Raw genomic sequence first — 16,890 nt, 5'->3', positions numbered from 1 at the left:
ATGAAACACTTAGATTGTTACTGAAATGTGATCGTGTCTTTCATCCTGAATGTATTGATGCTTGGTTAGCTTCACATACTACTTGTCCAGTTTGTCGTGCTAATCTCACATCTGATTCAAATCATCCAGCAACAGATGGTAATGAAGTCACAGAAGCACAAAATCAAGATTCCTCTAAGCGAAAGAGAGAGAGAGAAGCGGACGCTAGTGATGTATTTGGGCAAGTTGAGCTTAATGAATCTTTGTGAGACAGGGGACGGTCGAACATTTCTGTGCAAACAAATACGCTTATTTGGGCCATCTGTCATGAACGTATGAAACTACAAATCGGTACCCTAAAACATACCGCAAATATCAATCCTTAAAATAGAAGGTGTAACGCTAGAAGTCTTCTTCGGACTGTTGGAGTAAGATAGCTATATTTCGAACTATCTATTGTTATACATGAGATGATACATTTGAGAACAAAGAAATGAGTTGGCCCTTTCTTATTCTGGGCATAATCCAACTCACAGCCAATTTCTTTTGCTCTGAAGTAATTAACATTTCTCAGTATGCATCGAAAAAGTTTCTTTCAGATCTCTTCATGTTTCCTTCTGTGAATTCTTGGCAGCTTCTCCTCACCTTAGCTCATTCTCAACCATGTAAGCTAGCTCCTTACCTTAGCTCATTCTCAAACATATTCAGTATACTCTTAGCTCCTCCTCAAAGGCTCAAACATGCTGATTGTTAAGTGTGACAATAAGGCACGGCAGGTTTTTCGGTGAAGGACCGGATGTTATAAGAAAGTTGGACCTCCATGTGAATAGAAAAATAAGAACACAGTACCAAATTCATAATACATCGAGACAATGAATGCAGTGGTGATTAAGACGCTTTGCTACCAAGCTGTTAGGCTCTGGAACAAGTGCAGATGTTATACCATTCCAAAAATGGAATGTGTTGACCCATCCAAAATCTTTAGGAGGAGAACATATTGCTGAGCTGTTGAAGTCTCATCAGCTGGCGCTGCGAAATATCTGTTAACAAAACGGGATTGAGGTAGAAACACAACTGAGTATCAAAGAAGGAAAAAGTGAAGCCATGATAGAACCCTAAAATATATGTCCCGTGTATAGGCATCAATGGTAGAGATGAGAATCCATGAGTCAGTGACCATGTTATCTAATTTCCATATTCATGGAAGTCATTACAAATGACTATGGGCCTGGTATTTGGTGAAGATGATAGTTTTTATGGAGCTTTCAATATATGCACACTCAAGTATATTTGGCCATATTTAATTAAAAGTGTAATGAAAGCAAGATGAACTTTGGATTCAAATTAGAGGAAGCTAGACAACATCTCGCTTAAAGAAACATAATACACTTTCAATTTGAGAAAGGGATAGCTTTATACAAAATCTTCGCCTGAAATAAGCATGTGACTTACCGAATCAGCTTCTTTAAGTTAGCAGAAATCCATACAGTACAAGCTTCTCTAGCGTAGCAAAACTTGAGCAGCGATACTAGTATTATTCATTGGGTCAATGGATTAGCAATACATTCCTCCTAAGACTTAAGAAGTAGAGCTAGAAAAAAAAAATCAGTGAAGTGTCTCAGAATTCCAGTGTGTTTCTTCCTCCCAAGACGATCCAGGCATTTCATAAAAGAGAAGAATGATCACACTATGTTCATGGTTGAATGATGAAAAAAAATAGGATAAGGTCATAAGGAAAAGAAAAAGGATACAACTGAAAAAAGAAAAAACACTCTCAAATAGCATTTAGAAGGGACACTATTTGATATTATTTTTAAATTAATAGCTGGAAAATCAAGAGAAATGGGTAAAGCTGTAAAGCTAAAGGGTTTGCTCATACTAGGTAATACCTGTTTAAATATAGTACTGGTCCCAGATCCCTTGCAGTCTTAGAAGGATATGGCAGCGACAAAACCGAACAAACCAACTTCATTCCAGCCTGTACAACACAAAGAAAACATAAATACTTCTGGTGAAGAAAGCAGAAGCAGATAAAAGCATCCACTTCCTCATGCAGAGCATACCTTGCTCCACAGATTCCCTTTCATATTCTTATGTCCTTCTTCCTGATATCATCTGTCTTCATTCACCCAAAAGTACAGCAGCAACAAGAATCAACTAAACCATTGTCAAAAAGGTTACAAGTTACAAGTTGCAGCATACATTGAGCAAGGTCTATAATGTGGGAGGATTGTATATTTTTTTAGAATCAACTAAACCATTGTAAGCAAAGAGAAATTAAATACACAAGACCTGAGTTAGCATCAAACGAACTCATCAGTTAAGGTGATCAATTCAACCAAGTGCATATAATATAAAACCTCAACTATCAATACCAATCATGAACAATAATCCTTACAAGTTATTGACTACTGAATAATCCAAGAAATGATTCTTAAAGAAAGTATACAAAATCTTGTTGCTTAAGATGACCAAATTAAAAATTCCATAACACATGTTAAACCCGAATTTCAACAATTTAATCAACGCTAACCTCAAAAATATGAAATCTGGAATGGGTCGATGTCGAACCTTTATTTGAGTTGTTTTGGCACCTAACCCTAAACCTAATAGAGACAAAAAGAAAGAGAGATGAAAGACATAAGAAGAGAGATAAACGAACCTGTTGAGGAGATGAAGTTATTTCCTCTGGAAAGAGAGACGAAGGTGGGTTAGAGAGATGTTATCGGGCTTTTTTCTTTTTTTTGTTGTGGCAAATCATGGCAAATTCACGTGTTATTTTGGCGTGGGAAAATTTGCTTAGCCCCCCCTTTGTAAATTTTGTCACGCAAATTGTGGCAAATCTAAGAGTGTGGTAAATTTTCTAAATATTTGCCACCGGGTTAAAATCCTATCAAACAGCGGCTGATTTTTTGCATTCACCACCATTTGCCATGGCAAATGGGGTAATCAAACACAACCTAAAAATTCTCATACTCCAACATTTTCTTAACCTTTCAATTTTAAATTCTATACAATCTGGATTGAAACAAATCTTTGATGGGATTTAAATTTGGATTTGGACTTTGGAAGCTAGTAATGGCCTTGACGTGCCTTTAATTTGGTTGGGTTTTAATATTTGGGTCTTGAAATTTATTAGAGGAAAGTTTATGATGATGATATCTAAACGTGGAAAACGTACACTTTCTGCCAAGGCATAAAATTTTGAAGTCAAACAATATTTCGTGTATCCTAAAAACTGATATATTTTAGAAATATCGAAAATATCCGAAATATATATCTTTTTGTTGACAGGTCAAAATTATTTTGTGTATGTTGATATATTGAAAAATATCATATTTAGCACCAATATATACCGATACATATCGGAAATATTAATAAAAAATAGGTCAAAGACCGGTCAAAGTCAATGATATATATATATATATCGGATATGTCGGTTGATATCTATCGATATCTTAGAAAATCCAATGTATATCTGATACATATCAGTTTAAAATTATGTCAATATATCCATCCAATATATTAGAATATTTCCATATCGTGTACCCTAAATTGCTGATATTTTCAATATTTCAACGATATTTTTGGCTCTACTTTCTACTAACCCACTCATTAAGAGTTATACTCACACAAGCTTGTCAGACATTTGGTGAAGATGTCAATAGCTTAGATGTGTTTATTTTCATTGTTCAAACTTCAGATTGACTTTTCAGTGTCAAATGAAGAAGACAACCTATTAGCCGTTAGATTATATGTAAGATTATTACACGTGGTATCTTTTTAATTGGGAAAATATTCAGAAACATGTGTTTGTCATGTAATGGGTATTTGAAGAAGTTGTATAGTGGTAGTCAAAATTTGAAGTTCACCATAGATTTTTAGAGATAGATTGGTGGGAGTTTATGAAGGTGAGAAGGTAACAGTTCTTAAAGTTCATAACTTATTTATTTGAAAGAGTGAAAGACTTGGATTAAAAGCAATGTAAAGAACTTGGTTTAATGGGAAAACATTTAGTAGAGATGCAAGAACAAGGAATAGAATAACAAACTTGGATTGAAAACTTGTATAACAACTTTGGATTAAAGACTTGTATTGAATAACAAACTTGAATGGAAAACTTGTATTGAAGAACAAACTTGGATTGAAACTTGAATAACAAACTTGAATGGAAAACTTGTATTGAAGAACAAACTTGGATTGAAACTTGAATAACAAACTTGAATTGAAAAGTTGTATTGAAGAACAAAAGTAAATAAAACAATAAAAACTTGAAAATGTAAAGGACTTGAAATTAAAATCTACACTACTCCTACACGACCATAGATTAAGTCTAGGTACTCTCTCTCCTCCTACTCTTTGGCTTTTATATTACACCTTTTACAATGATTGATTTGCATTCTCCTTCTACAATCAAGACACCTCACTATGTTGTTTTTTACTTTTCATTTATGCTTTTGTTTTTGCTTTTTCTCTATCTTCTTGAACAAGCTAGGTTTTGAGCAAGTTTTCTTTTGTGACAAGGCCAGGCCATCCATCTCCAGTGTTCTGAGTTAAGGACATGACTTTTAGTTTTTTGGTTTTGAGTCATTGACCTTTGACTTTGATTTTGACTTTTTCAGCACTTTTTCATAGCAGCTTAAGTCTTCATAAGAAGCGTTATAAAGCTCATTTTGGCGCTAAAATGTATCTTTTATGATAAGTGGTTTGAAATGGCTTGTAACAGTAAAAATCACGATAAAAAGCTATAAATTATGCATTTTATTATCGTAGAAGGGTCAGAATTAAATAATATAAAGATAATAAAATGCATATTTGGGAGCTGATCAATATTTTAGACATTACACCAACTTTTAACAAATGATTTGAGTCAAGTACCAGTTAGCTAGCTTATGGTCAAACTGGTCAAGTGACGGGAGTAGGACCAATCCCTAATTACACATTATTTTGTCCTCAATGTCTAATTTCCTATTATCAACTAGGACCAATACGTAAAACCCAAAAAGAAGTTAATAATGTTTATGTGAACAAAAGAATCTGGCCTACACAATAACCGGTTACTGGGTTTGAAACCCCAAAAAAAATGTAGTGATCATCACTCCACGTGTCCATCCTAAACGTAGTTAACTCGCTCCTTCGTTGTTGTTTTTTTTTTTTTTTAAAGCAAATAACGAAAAATCCTATGAACAAAGTTTGTGCTCCACTCTGGCTTTACTGAAAAGGAATAGAGAAAAAAAAACATTATTTGTGCTCTAAATAGAGAAGTGAACTCTAAAAATGCTCATCTATAATACTAACAAGTTTTTGAACCTGGGCATATGCCCAGACTCTTTTAGATAGTTTATATAAGATCTGTAAGAGTTTAACATTGTTCTCTCATTATTTAAGAATCTTACAAATGTTAGAATTCATTTCTTCTTCAAATTAGATTTTTTATAAAGATTCTAATACCGTATTAGAAATTTTTTGGAAATTTTAGTGAGTCCTCGTGACAGATCTCTTTCTCAAGAACAGTGCCACATCGTAAACAGATTTTCTATGTAAGAGGTCTCCATCCGCTTCAATATAGAAAGAGGAGGATAAATGCTGAGAAGATCATATATAATAACTTCTTTATTCTTGAAAAATCATTACACCAAACATAATGTCTCCTTCACCTCCTAGCAATCACACTATAATAAACTTCTCAACAATCACAATAACAAAGACCATTATCACAAAATACATCGCAAGCTGATTGACAATAGAAATGGCAGTCGTCAACAGTTTTACATGTTGGACCCGTATACTCATGAACATGCACTTTTTCTACATTCGATGTTGTACCGTGAGATGGTTTAGGTCCCCCTTATTCATTTATAGGCTTCACCACAGCATTCAAACCTACAACATTAAAATATTGTTCATTGTAAAGGATGTTTTTGGTGATCATTGCAAATGTAGGCTTGATCAAGGGATTGGGATGATTGGATTGGATTGACCGAGTTCGTATGGATGAACTGCCTACGTATCATATATGTTCTCTCTTTGGGGGGGAGGGGGGAACTTGAATCAGGTTAGACGTAGTTCCTCATCCTCTTTATATAGGCAAGGAGCCCGCGCCTCTTGTTCTCCTGCTTCAGCTCAGATCCATATCTTCAGGTCACTTATGAGCCAGGAAGGCGAGTTATGAAGAATCAATGAGCTCCGGGCCTGAAGCTTTGGTCTTGATGGTCGCAATAAAGACATACATTACGAGCCGTTATGGAGCGAGAGGAGTGAGCCCTATGGAGGTCGTTTATGGATGAGATCGTCCACTCGACTCGAGTCACTTTGAAGCGATCTCACAGGACAAATGTGTGAGATCAGTTGATGGTGAGGTCGCTCTTGGCGCGAGTTGAATATGTTACTTGCCTGGTTCGAGTTACTATGGAGCGAGCTCTGAGGACGAGGATACGAGGTCGGTTGGTAGTTCTGTATATGTTGGACACGTGTTTGATATCCATTGGTTGTGGATATTACTCCCTCACACAGCCTCATCTCAGTATTACACCTAAACCTAGACTGACACGTCTTCTTATGCATAGTCTTTTCAAGTACGTGATATTTTCACCCACCCTAAATTGAAGCGGTTCCCATCCAGTTTCAAAACTGCCCACTCCCTCACATGTGCTAAACACGTGCTACCGTTCTCTCTCCGGTAGAGAACGTTATAGCACGAAATAGCGCACATGAGAGAAATGGGCGCTTTGAAACCGGATGGGATCAATTTAGGGTGGGTGAAAATATCAATGTACTTGAAAAGACTATGCATAAGAAGACGTGTCAGTCTAGGTTTAGGTGTAATGATGATTTGCATTGGGAACTGAATGGGTGGCTTGTATAAGACATTTTTTGGGAACTGAAGGGGTTAGTTTTTTATCCATTTTCTTCAGCTTTTGTGAGAATGTAGACTGTTCAGGTTTGTCTTTCTTGTCTTTCTGTTTTCTCTTTTCTTCTTTCGGTAGGTATATATCAGAGTTTCGTCGAGTAAAAGGGTTTTAGAAATGTTTGATTCTGATGATACTCGGTCGGATGAGTTGATAAAAAGGTCGCTGGGGTCTAAGGATATGGTAGAAGAAAAGTGTTTCGACCCCCACATACGTGGCAAACGTCCATTATTAGGGGTCTCCATTTTATTCGTTTAATCAATACGGCAAAAGCCCAATTTGCAATACCATGGATCAATGTACAAGCTCATTAACTCATGTGTCTAAGGCTGAACTTTAGCCACATGGCTTGCCACTAATATACGTTAATTTATGTCCAGATTCGTTTCTTATCAAAGGGATAATTATCAGTTGATAGTTATATTCTATCACAATTACTCAAGATACGAGAATACTTGAGCTACAAGGACTCTCTACTCTACCTATATATATAAATACCGATCTATTTTTCATAAGGAACTACGTTGAAACTTGATCCCTAGAAAATAGATCTTGGGTATGTAGGCAGCCATTATTTGGTTCAGTTTCATCTCCCCCAACATCAAATTCCTCTGTTTCTTAGTGCGTTCTTTACCATTGCTCTCGTTTGTGTTGAAGCGGTTCTTTGCCGAAACATAATTGGCTATTTGTCGTGGGTTTTGAATCCATTATCCGTGAAACAATCAAGATGGTAAGCACAAGAAGCAGACCGACCGAGCAACATATTCCTCCTGCCAATAGGAATCGCAACCCTCGAAATTCAAGTCGGGCAATGCAAGAACCGTTGAACAATCGAGTTGCTCTTAGTGGTAGGATAAATTCTCAACATCCAACTGTAGCAACACCGCCGCCGCCGCTACGAACGAACGATACAAAGCGCCGAAAAGAAGCCACGAAAAGAAAAGTATAAGGAAAACTTTAATCCCAGATTAGACCGACCTGACAGGGAAGGCCGACCTCGCAGATTTGAGGACAATTGCCATCCTAGACAGGTCCGACCAGACAGAGAAAGAAGGCATCACGGAAGAAAGTATAAGGAAAACCTTAATCCCAGATTGGACCGACCTGACAGGGAAGGCCGACCTCGCAGATTTGAGGAAAATTGTCATCCTAGACAGGTCCGACCAGACAGGGAAATCTTGTGATGATATTGGTCCATATGAAGTTGATGACGTTAACTTCCTTGACTTGAACTAGTGGGATTGCTTCAACCCACTTAGTGAAGTAATCTGTGGCTACTAGGATGTATTTGAGCCCTATTTTCTTTTGTGGGATGAATGGTCCCATGATGTCTAGCCCCCACATGTGGAAAGTCCATGGGCTTGCAATATTGATCAATTCCCTTGCTGGACTTAGGTGGTTGTGGCCAAATATTTGACATTGGATGCATTTAAGAACGTACCTTTTTGCCTCGATATGCATGCCTGGCCAATAATACCCTTGGGCTATTGCTTTATGTGCCAGAGATCTTGCTCCTGCATGGTTGCCGCATTCACCTTTGTGGATTTCGTCGAAAATGAGTTGGCCTTCGCGTGGAGTTATGCACCTTAGGTGGGGCCCTCCTACGAATTTACGGAATAATCGTCTGTTGATTACTGTGTATCTTGGAGCTCGGAATTGTATTGCGCGAGTATTCTTTGCCTCAGCCGGGAGCTCACCCTATAAAATGTACTTCAGGAATGGGCCTATCCAAGATTGAGTGATTTCTTCTTCGGATGAGGGCTGAAAGTCGGTGAGGCTATTGACACTTTCTTTCTGGTATGCGAGTCTTTCCAGGATGTCAATGTAGACTGTGCTGGAGCAAACCTCTTGTGTCTTTGAGGCTAAGAAAGCTAGACTGTCTGCATGTCTGTTATCTTCCCTGGGAATGTGCTCCAATGAGAACATTTTGAACGATCTGATGAGGTCATTGACAACCTTAGCGTATTTTGCTAGGTTTGCTCCATTCGTGACATATTCTTTGGTGATCTGCTTGACGATTAGTTGGGATAGCTGTAAGCTTTAAGCTTTGGGACTTGTAGTTGTTGTGCCATGTGGAGGCCTGTGATCAATGCTTCGTACTCCGCTTCGTTGTTGGACATTGCGAAATCGATCTTGATTGATTTTTGTAGCTAGGTGCCTTCTGGTGATGTTAACACAGCCCCCAGTCCACCGCCGTTGTTGTTGCACGCTCCATCTACGTAGAGGTGCCATTTGTCTGGGGTGGTTAGTTGATGGAGTGAAGTGATGGGCTCGGGTTCCCAGCTGGTGTCTTCGACGGGGAAATCCGCAAGGAAATTAGCAACGACCTGTCCTTTGCGAGACGTTCTGGGAACGAACTCTATGTGGTGCTCTCCTAGCTCTTCAGCCCACTTGGCCATTCGAGCGGTTTTGTTGCTGGAACTCAATACTTGCTTGATGGGTACATCGGTGATTACCTTAATGATGTGAGATTGGAAGTAAGGTCGGAACTTCCGAGCTGAGTAAAGTAAAGAAAGCATCGTTTTCTCCATCGGAGAATAGTGCTTTTCTGAATCTGTCAACGTCTTGCGGGTGAAGTAGACTGGCTTTTCGACTCCTTCATGTTCGCAAAAAAGAACTAAGCTGATTGCAAAATCGGTTGTTGCAAGGTAAAGCCCCAGTGTTTATCCTTCCTCTGGCTTGGACAGGACGGGCGGTGTTGATAAGTCAGCTTTCAGGTCAGTGAAGGCTTTGTGGCATTCATCTGTTGATGTGAATGTTGCGCCTTTTTTGAGTATTTGCAGGAATGGTCTGCATTTGTTAGATGCTCATGAGATGAATCTGTTGAGTGCTGAAACCATGCCTGATAACTTGTGAATTTGTTGCTTTGTAGTTGGTGTTGGCATGTCAAAGAGAGCTCGTATTTGTTCTGGATTTGCTTCAATTCGCCTTTGTGAAATGATGTAACCTAAGAATTTACTCGAGGCTACTCCGAATACGCATTTTGCTGGGTTGAGCTTCATCTTGTTTTGGCGAAGTCGATCAAAAGCTTCTTGCAGGTGGGATATGTGATCGCCCGCCTTTTCGCTTTTGACTACCATGTCGTCTATGTAGACCTCCATAGTGTCTCCTAGCAAGTCTTTGAACATTTTGGTGACCAGTCTTTGGTAGGTTGCACTGGCGTTCTTCAAGCCGAATGGTAGGACGTTGTAACAAAACGTTCCTTGCTCAGTTACGAAGGATGTATTTTCCTGGTCTTCTTCTGCAAGCGGTATTTGGTTGTATCCACTGTATACGTCCATAAATGATAAAAGATCGTGGCAGCACGTTTGATCTACCAGTATGTCGATCCTTGGCAGGGGGAAGCTGTCCTTTGGGCAGTGCTTGTTGACGTTAGTGAAGTCTATGCAAAGTCGTACCTGACCATTCTTCTTTGGAACAGCCACAATGTTGGCTAGCCAGGTCGGGTACTCGACTTCTCTGATGAATCTGACATTCTTGAGCTTTTCTATCTCTTCATTAATGGCTTTTTGAAATTTGAGTGCTAGTTTCCTAGGTCGTTGCTTGATAGGCTTGACGGTTGGATTTACATTTTACTTGTGGCAAGCGACCTGAGGGTTGATTCCTGGCATATCGATATATGACCAAGCAAAAACATCTTTATTGAAAGATAGAAATTTGACAAGTTGCTCCTTGAGCTTGGGGTCTAAATCAGCCCCTACATAAACAAACTTTAGGTCATCATCTGTGCCCAGATTGACTTTTTCTCTTGGTTATATTTGAGCTTGTTTCCCTTTGAGCTTGTCTGCTGGAGGGCTGGATGCTTGAGGATCTTGCTTCTTTGGGACGTCGTTGTGTTCGACGACCTGAGGTTTGGGTAAGGTCGTTGCGCTGACTTGATTGCATCGGTTAGCTTCTAGTTGGTTGCTTCTGAGCTCCATGATGCCTCAGGGACCTAGAAATCGCAGTACCTGGTGTAGGGTTGATGGAATTGCTTGGATCTTGTGAATCTATCGGCGTCCTAGAATGGCAGTGTAGGACGACTTGACATCGATCACACTGAAGCGTGTTGAAGTTTTGACCATGTCTTCATTTTCTCCAATGGAGACTGGTAGGATGACATCTCCAATGGCATATGTGCGATCTCCGTTGAACCCATAGAATGGTGCATTTGATTATATCATCACCGAGTCTGGCGGGTGCATGTCCTTGTAAGTTTGATAGAAAAGTATGTCACATGAGCTGCCTGGATCGATGAGGACTCTTTTGACTGTCCACCCGTTGATTTTGACGTGCACTACCAAGGCATCATTGTGGGGTAGGCACACCTTGTCTAGATCCTCTTCAGTGAATGAAATTGTTGTTGTTGTTTGAGGGTTGGTGGGATTGATTACCTCAGCTTTGTGTGAGAGGTGGTACATTTCTTGAAGCGCCTCCTCTTCTCAAGGCTTCTCCGGACGAGGTTTAGATGCGTTTGAGGTGCGTAATCATGTTGATTACTTTCTCCTCATCGTGGTCGGAGGAGTGCTGTCTCCTGTTGTGCCTCGACCGACCTAGAGATTTATATCGTCGGGCTGTTCTGCTCCTGCTTCTATTATTGGCAGGTCGTTCGTTGCTGCGGCTCCTACTTCTGTGGCGTTTGGCATCCAGCTTGTGCCTTAGGTCGCTTTCTGGCAGGAACTCTTTCAATTTTCCTTCCTCCACTAAGTCTTGGAGGTAGTGTTTGAAGCTCCAACAATCATTGGTGTCATGATGGTGGAGCTTGTGGAAATGGCAGTATGGACGTTCTGGTATGGCGATCACTTTGTTGATGTTAGGCTTGAAGTATGGTGTTGTATATATCTTTTTCAGGATTTGGCTGGGTGTCCTGGAGAAGTTGGAGAATTCCCTTTTTGTGTAAGAGGGTTTGTTGGAGCAGGAGCCCTTGTTGTAATTGTTGGTGTTGTTGGTGTTGTTGGTGTTGCTATTGTTGCCTGAATGGTGGTTGTTTTCTTTGGGTCCTCACTTGTCGCTTACTGCGAGGACTTCTTTTCCTTTGTGCTGGGCTAGCCATTCTTCGTACTTGATGTACTTGTCAATTCGGTGGTACAGGTCGTCTAAACGTTCTGGTTTGTTACGCATCAGAGATCCTGCTAGGTCGGAGTCTTCCAGGAGAGTGTTGGTGAAAGCTGAAGTTGCAAAACTGTCCTTTAGGCTTGGCTCCATTGAGAGGAGCTCTTTTTTGAAACGTCCTAGGAAGACTCGGATTGTTTTGCCATGAGCTTGCTTGAGCTAAAACAAAGAGTCCAAGTCTGCTTGCTTCTTTCTGTTGTGGACGAACTCTGCTGCGAACGTCTCAGCTAGCTTGTCGAAGTTGCTAATTGAATCAGGAGTTAGTGTGTAGAACCATTCTAAAGCTCCGTCCTTCAGGCTGGCAGGAAAGAGTTTGCACTTAAGGTAGTCGTATTCTGGAGCGTTGTAGAGTGCGAGAGTATGGCTGAAATGAGCTACGTCTTTGGCTGGACATGAGCCGTCGAAATGCGATGGGAACGCGTTGGTTGGATGAACTCGGGCGCTTAATCGCGTGGCTGATTTCTGTTGTGAATGGTGACACCTTGTAATTCTGGAGTATCTTCTGGGCGATCTGGAGTGCGATGTCCTTGTCATTCGCCTTCTTCAATCTTTGCGTGAAGTTTTCTAGCCTTTGATTGGTGGTGTTGGTGAGGGCTGTGACGGCGTTGTTCTCCACTGCGTCTGGAGCGCCGTTGTTGGTGTTGGAAGTGGTGTGCTCGTGCATCATCTGATTCTCTTGTTGAAGTGTTATGAATGACTCCTGTAGCTTTTTCATCTGATCTGCTAATGCTTGTAGCTGTGCTTCCATGGTGGCTTGTTGTGACCAGTTTCGTGGGCTTGAGAAAATGGTATGTGTATTTTCTCAAGATAACGAACCGACAGATGGTGCCAATGTAGATGGTAGTATTTACTGGACAACAACCTGATGATCTGGGTGATTGAGAATGGCTGCACTCTTCTTAGGATAAGAGTTGCCTACGTATCAAGTTTCTTGGGGTAAACTTGAATAAAGCCTTACGTAGTTCATCTCTCTCTATTTATAGATGTTTGAGCTGACCTTCCATATTTGCTTTGTATCGTTATGAAGTGTAGATCCACCTTGTGTACTATCTTGATGATTCGCCATTATTACGTTGTTACAAAGTTAATGTCTCATTTATTGTGGCGTTGATTAAGCTCCAAGGTTGCGTTAGTTGATTTGCTTCCATAAATGGTTGTAACTGATACTGTGGACGACTTGGGTGTTGGGTTGTGGGTACGATCTGATGGTGTGGGACGAGCTGAAGTAGGACGACCTGGTATGTGGACACGTGTACTGTAGTGTGGAACGGAGGGTACTTACAGTAGTACTATATATGTTCTTTTAAGCTCACAAACCACACTTTGTGAGGAAAAACAAATTTTTACTACATAATAAAGCACTTTTTGTCTCTTTTTGCTTTGCTTTTTTGTTATTTTTTTTGTCTTTTTCAATTTTAATATTGGTTTTGTCTCTCTAGCCCACGTGTGTAACACGTGCTCAACTCTAATAGTAGTTAATAATGAGGCCCACCTAGGTAGATTATTTCTATACTTATTTTTGTTAATTGGGTAATCTTTTATATTAATATGTTATTTTCTAATATGCTTATTATTTATTTTTTCGATAAATCAATCACATCTTTTACTTAAATTGAAATAGACACTAGGCTAGAATCTCTAGGAGACTATCCAAATCTAACTCCTTGAACTCCCTGTGATCAAGATCACGAGAATCTCCATTGACCATTCTACTTATCTACTCAAAATTACATTACTTAAAACTAGAAAAAATCCTACTAATGTAAACATCATCTATATAATAAAGCAGCTTAGTTTTTTATGTGTTTATATCGAGCGGTTAGGGAGAAAATAGTTTTGGGAGATCCTACGGCCATGAACCACTTTCTTTTAAGAGTCCCACTTATTAAAAATTCCCAAAAGAAAAACTATAAATAAAAAAGAAAAAGTTCGCCAAAAGGAAAAGTAGAAAACCCTTTCTTTCTTTCACTTTTTCCTTTTCCTCACGAGTTCGCCAACCCTTTCTTCTTCCTAACTAGTAAGCTAACACCTTGGTGGCACGTACACTCCTTCTTCTCGCCCTCTCACGTTCGAGCACAAGGATCTCCAGACCCAATCATTAGTTTAAGGTAAAAAAAAAAATACCCTATATTTCCTTTTCTTCACCCCAAAAAAAAAAAAACACTCCTAAAAAAACACACAAAATTTAACTTTTTCAATACTTCTTCAATAACCTTCTTCAAATGGTGGAGATAACGGGTACTCTCTTTGTGGTTCTTTGATCTTCAAATACTTTTTTTCAGTTCTCTTTGTTTAATCCTGTGTAATTGAAAGAATTGTAGTTTACTGTTTTGGGAATTGTCTCGGTTGCATACTAGGTTCTAACATTATTATTATTTTTTAAAAAGCGGGTAAGGATGGAGATAGGAAAGGAACTCAGCCACACTGAGGCTGAGCAGAGCACATAGTTGAATAGCAATTTTAGCTAGAGTGTTGTGACGCTACGTTCAATTTTCTAAATTTATTTGTATTAGTGTTCTAGAGTGAACATGCATTAAAATTTCTAGTACCCATTTTATCATGTAGCTTTATGGCTGGTTTAGTTCCAGTAGAACTCGATGTCTGATCTATATATTTAATTTTACAAAAGTTGAAAAAACGAATTGGAGGTACATCTGACATAATTTTATCAGTATTTTACTTTTCTAATGAATCTGTTGACTATTGAATTCGTTGGATTAGTTTTCTAGAAGTCCCATATATACTCCATTGAAAAATCAGCTAGGTGAATGTGGCATATTCCTCCAAGTATTAGCCTGCCTAACATGAACATTTAACTCGAACACAAACTACAATAACAAAGGTCGGCTTTCAAATTCGGCAAGTACCATGTCATCATGAGTATTACCACTATCTTTTCTCTACTTAATATGTATCCTTTCTAGAGAATTTTTTTAGAGAATTATTGTTAGGCACTTATATGTTCTTCTTCCTACTTATTTTGGTATTTCACGTAAATTTTTCTTCTTCCTTCCTACTGATTTTGGTACTTGCATAAATCGATCTACTCAAATTCAAATTATTGTAGGCAAGCAATATGCACAACTATAAAATTCAGTATGTTCCCTTTTGTTTTGGTAAATCTTTGATGATCTATGATTTTGAACTTCCAGTTTTAATGATTTTGACATAAGATATTATTTTAGATTTTTATTACTCATCACTGTCTTTGCTTCAGGACATTTGAACGTATAGTGTTAGGCATGTTAGTATTTGAAGCCATCACATGCATATGACTATGTACATTGATATACCATAGTGCTCAAGCAATCACTTGATATTTGCTTTCCCAATAGTCTTGACTTCGACTGTTTGAAATTGTTTGATAATGGTTACATAATATAGGTGCAATTATCTAAGATTTTCTTATTAGTTGTAAATTAGTTTGTTGTAAACATTATTTGTTTAGTTGTAAATCCCTTCCGACACATTTTTAGTCAATAACACTTGGATTCCATGTTCCTAAAAAACGCGTGTTTATTTATTTGGGCCTCAAGTATAACATCAACTCATACCATTTTTTGTCTCTAAACGTTGGGCATCGGCCCTTAATTCTTATTTTGGATTGTCGCCTTGTTTTGTTAAGCTATCTTTCCTTTAACTTTAATTGTCGTGTGCAGGTGATCGAATCATTGCACTGCGGCCACAATGCAAGACCACAATGCTAATGTCCTGAGTAATATGTGTTGTTTGATATTTCTAATGTATATTTCAAATGTTTATATTGCAACAACAGTAATTTTCATTTAGATATGAAGTCTTTATACCAACTTTAATTTTGTGGATTTTTTTTTTGTTTGTTTATCGCTCTTTCCGAATAGGCTCCCTTCAATCCAATCATTCAGGTATTTCATGCTCAAGCTCTTTGATGTACTGTTATGATTGAAACTAATGTGTTTGGTGATGAATGAAATGTGTGAGAATTGCTGCTCTTTCAAGTAAATTCAGTAAATATTGTTTTGTGTACATCTTTTTATAGATTATGTAGATTCTTGTACACATGGGAATCTATCTGTTATGTATCTATCTATATCCGTACAAATCTCTAGATATCTTATGAACTATATATATAAAGTCTGCCATTGTGCACCACCATGTGTGATCAGTGATGATGAGTACATATAGCATTGCTAGCAAGTCCATCTGCTACTCCATTACATCCTTTGAAATTATGTATTGTTTAGTTTTTGGTTTGTTATAGTTAAAATTATAGCTAGAATATTTTATTGAATCATAGCTATAACTTTCTTAATACATATATTTTTGGTCTAATTCGATGAGAGATTTCTGAAGGCGTAAGCAGAATCCAAGTTAGAAGATGAGAACTGAGTGTTTTTCAGCTCAACAGTTTATATTTTTTGCTAGATTTCTGCTGGAAAGAGGTTTGGTTTATACAAAAAACCATCAATAAACCAATTGTTAAAGTAATTAAGAAAAAGGTTCATTTTCAATATAGTTTGGAGGTTTTGAGTGTTGTATCATTGATTTCTAATATATAGTTTGTTTTTGTTACAGGCACTTGAGTGACAGGTTTTTATGAAAGAAAACCAAATGCACACATCATGCCAATTCTGCCAACGATGACAACTTGATTTTTTGGTCATATATTGAGACTAACTATATTTTGTTATAATAGATATTATGAAACCTAGAAGATGCTCCTGTTGAATGTATTTTTTTCTTTTATTTTCTTTCTCACATATTTAGTTCTTACATTTTCTAAAAGTGTTGTATGTGTCAGAATATGTGCTCATGTTTTAAGCAAAATGTTAACTCTATTTTTCCAAGTTTTTTCTATTGAATTAGGTGGATATGTTTTAGTTACTTATGGGATTTATGGGATCCATGAGACTAATTGTTGTAAGTGAAAATC

At 38.2% G+C, this 16,890-nt stretch overlaps 1 long non-coding RNA gene across 2 annotated transcripts; it reads right to left on the bottom strand.

Annotated features, from left to right (window-relative positions):
• Positions 1–402: 402 nt before the first annotated feature.
• LOC147501065 (uncharacterized) lies at positions 403–2,782 on the bottom strand. 2 transcript variants are annotated; one of them, XR_015221214.1, is made up of 4 exons: positions 2,642–2,782; positions 2,043–2,136; positions 1,869–1,957; positions 403–1,019 (listed from the first exon to the last, which is right to left on the bottom strand). It is a non-coding gene; the product is annotated as an uncharacterized LOC147501065 (long non-coding RNA). The 2 variants fall into 2 exon arrangements; XR_015221215.1 differs by having other exon boundaries at positions 2,513–2,671.
• Positions 2,783–16,890: the final 14,108 nt, after the last annotated feature.

The sequence above is a fragment of the Coptis chinensis genome, chromosome 4 (assembly GCF_015680905.1).
Source record: "Coptis chinensis isolate HL-2020 chromosome 4, ASM1568090v1, whole genome shotgun sequence".
NCBI lineage: Eukaryota > Viridiplantae > Streptophyta > Magnoliopsida > Ranunculales > Ranunculaceae > Coptis > Coptis chinensis.
The sequence above is the reverse complement of the archived record's forward strand: the minus strand, read 5'-3'. Positions and strand labels throughout refer to the sequence as shown.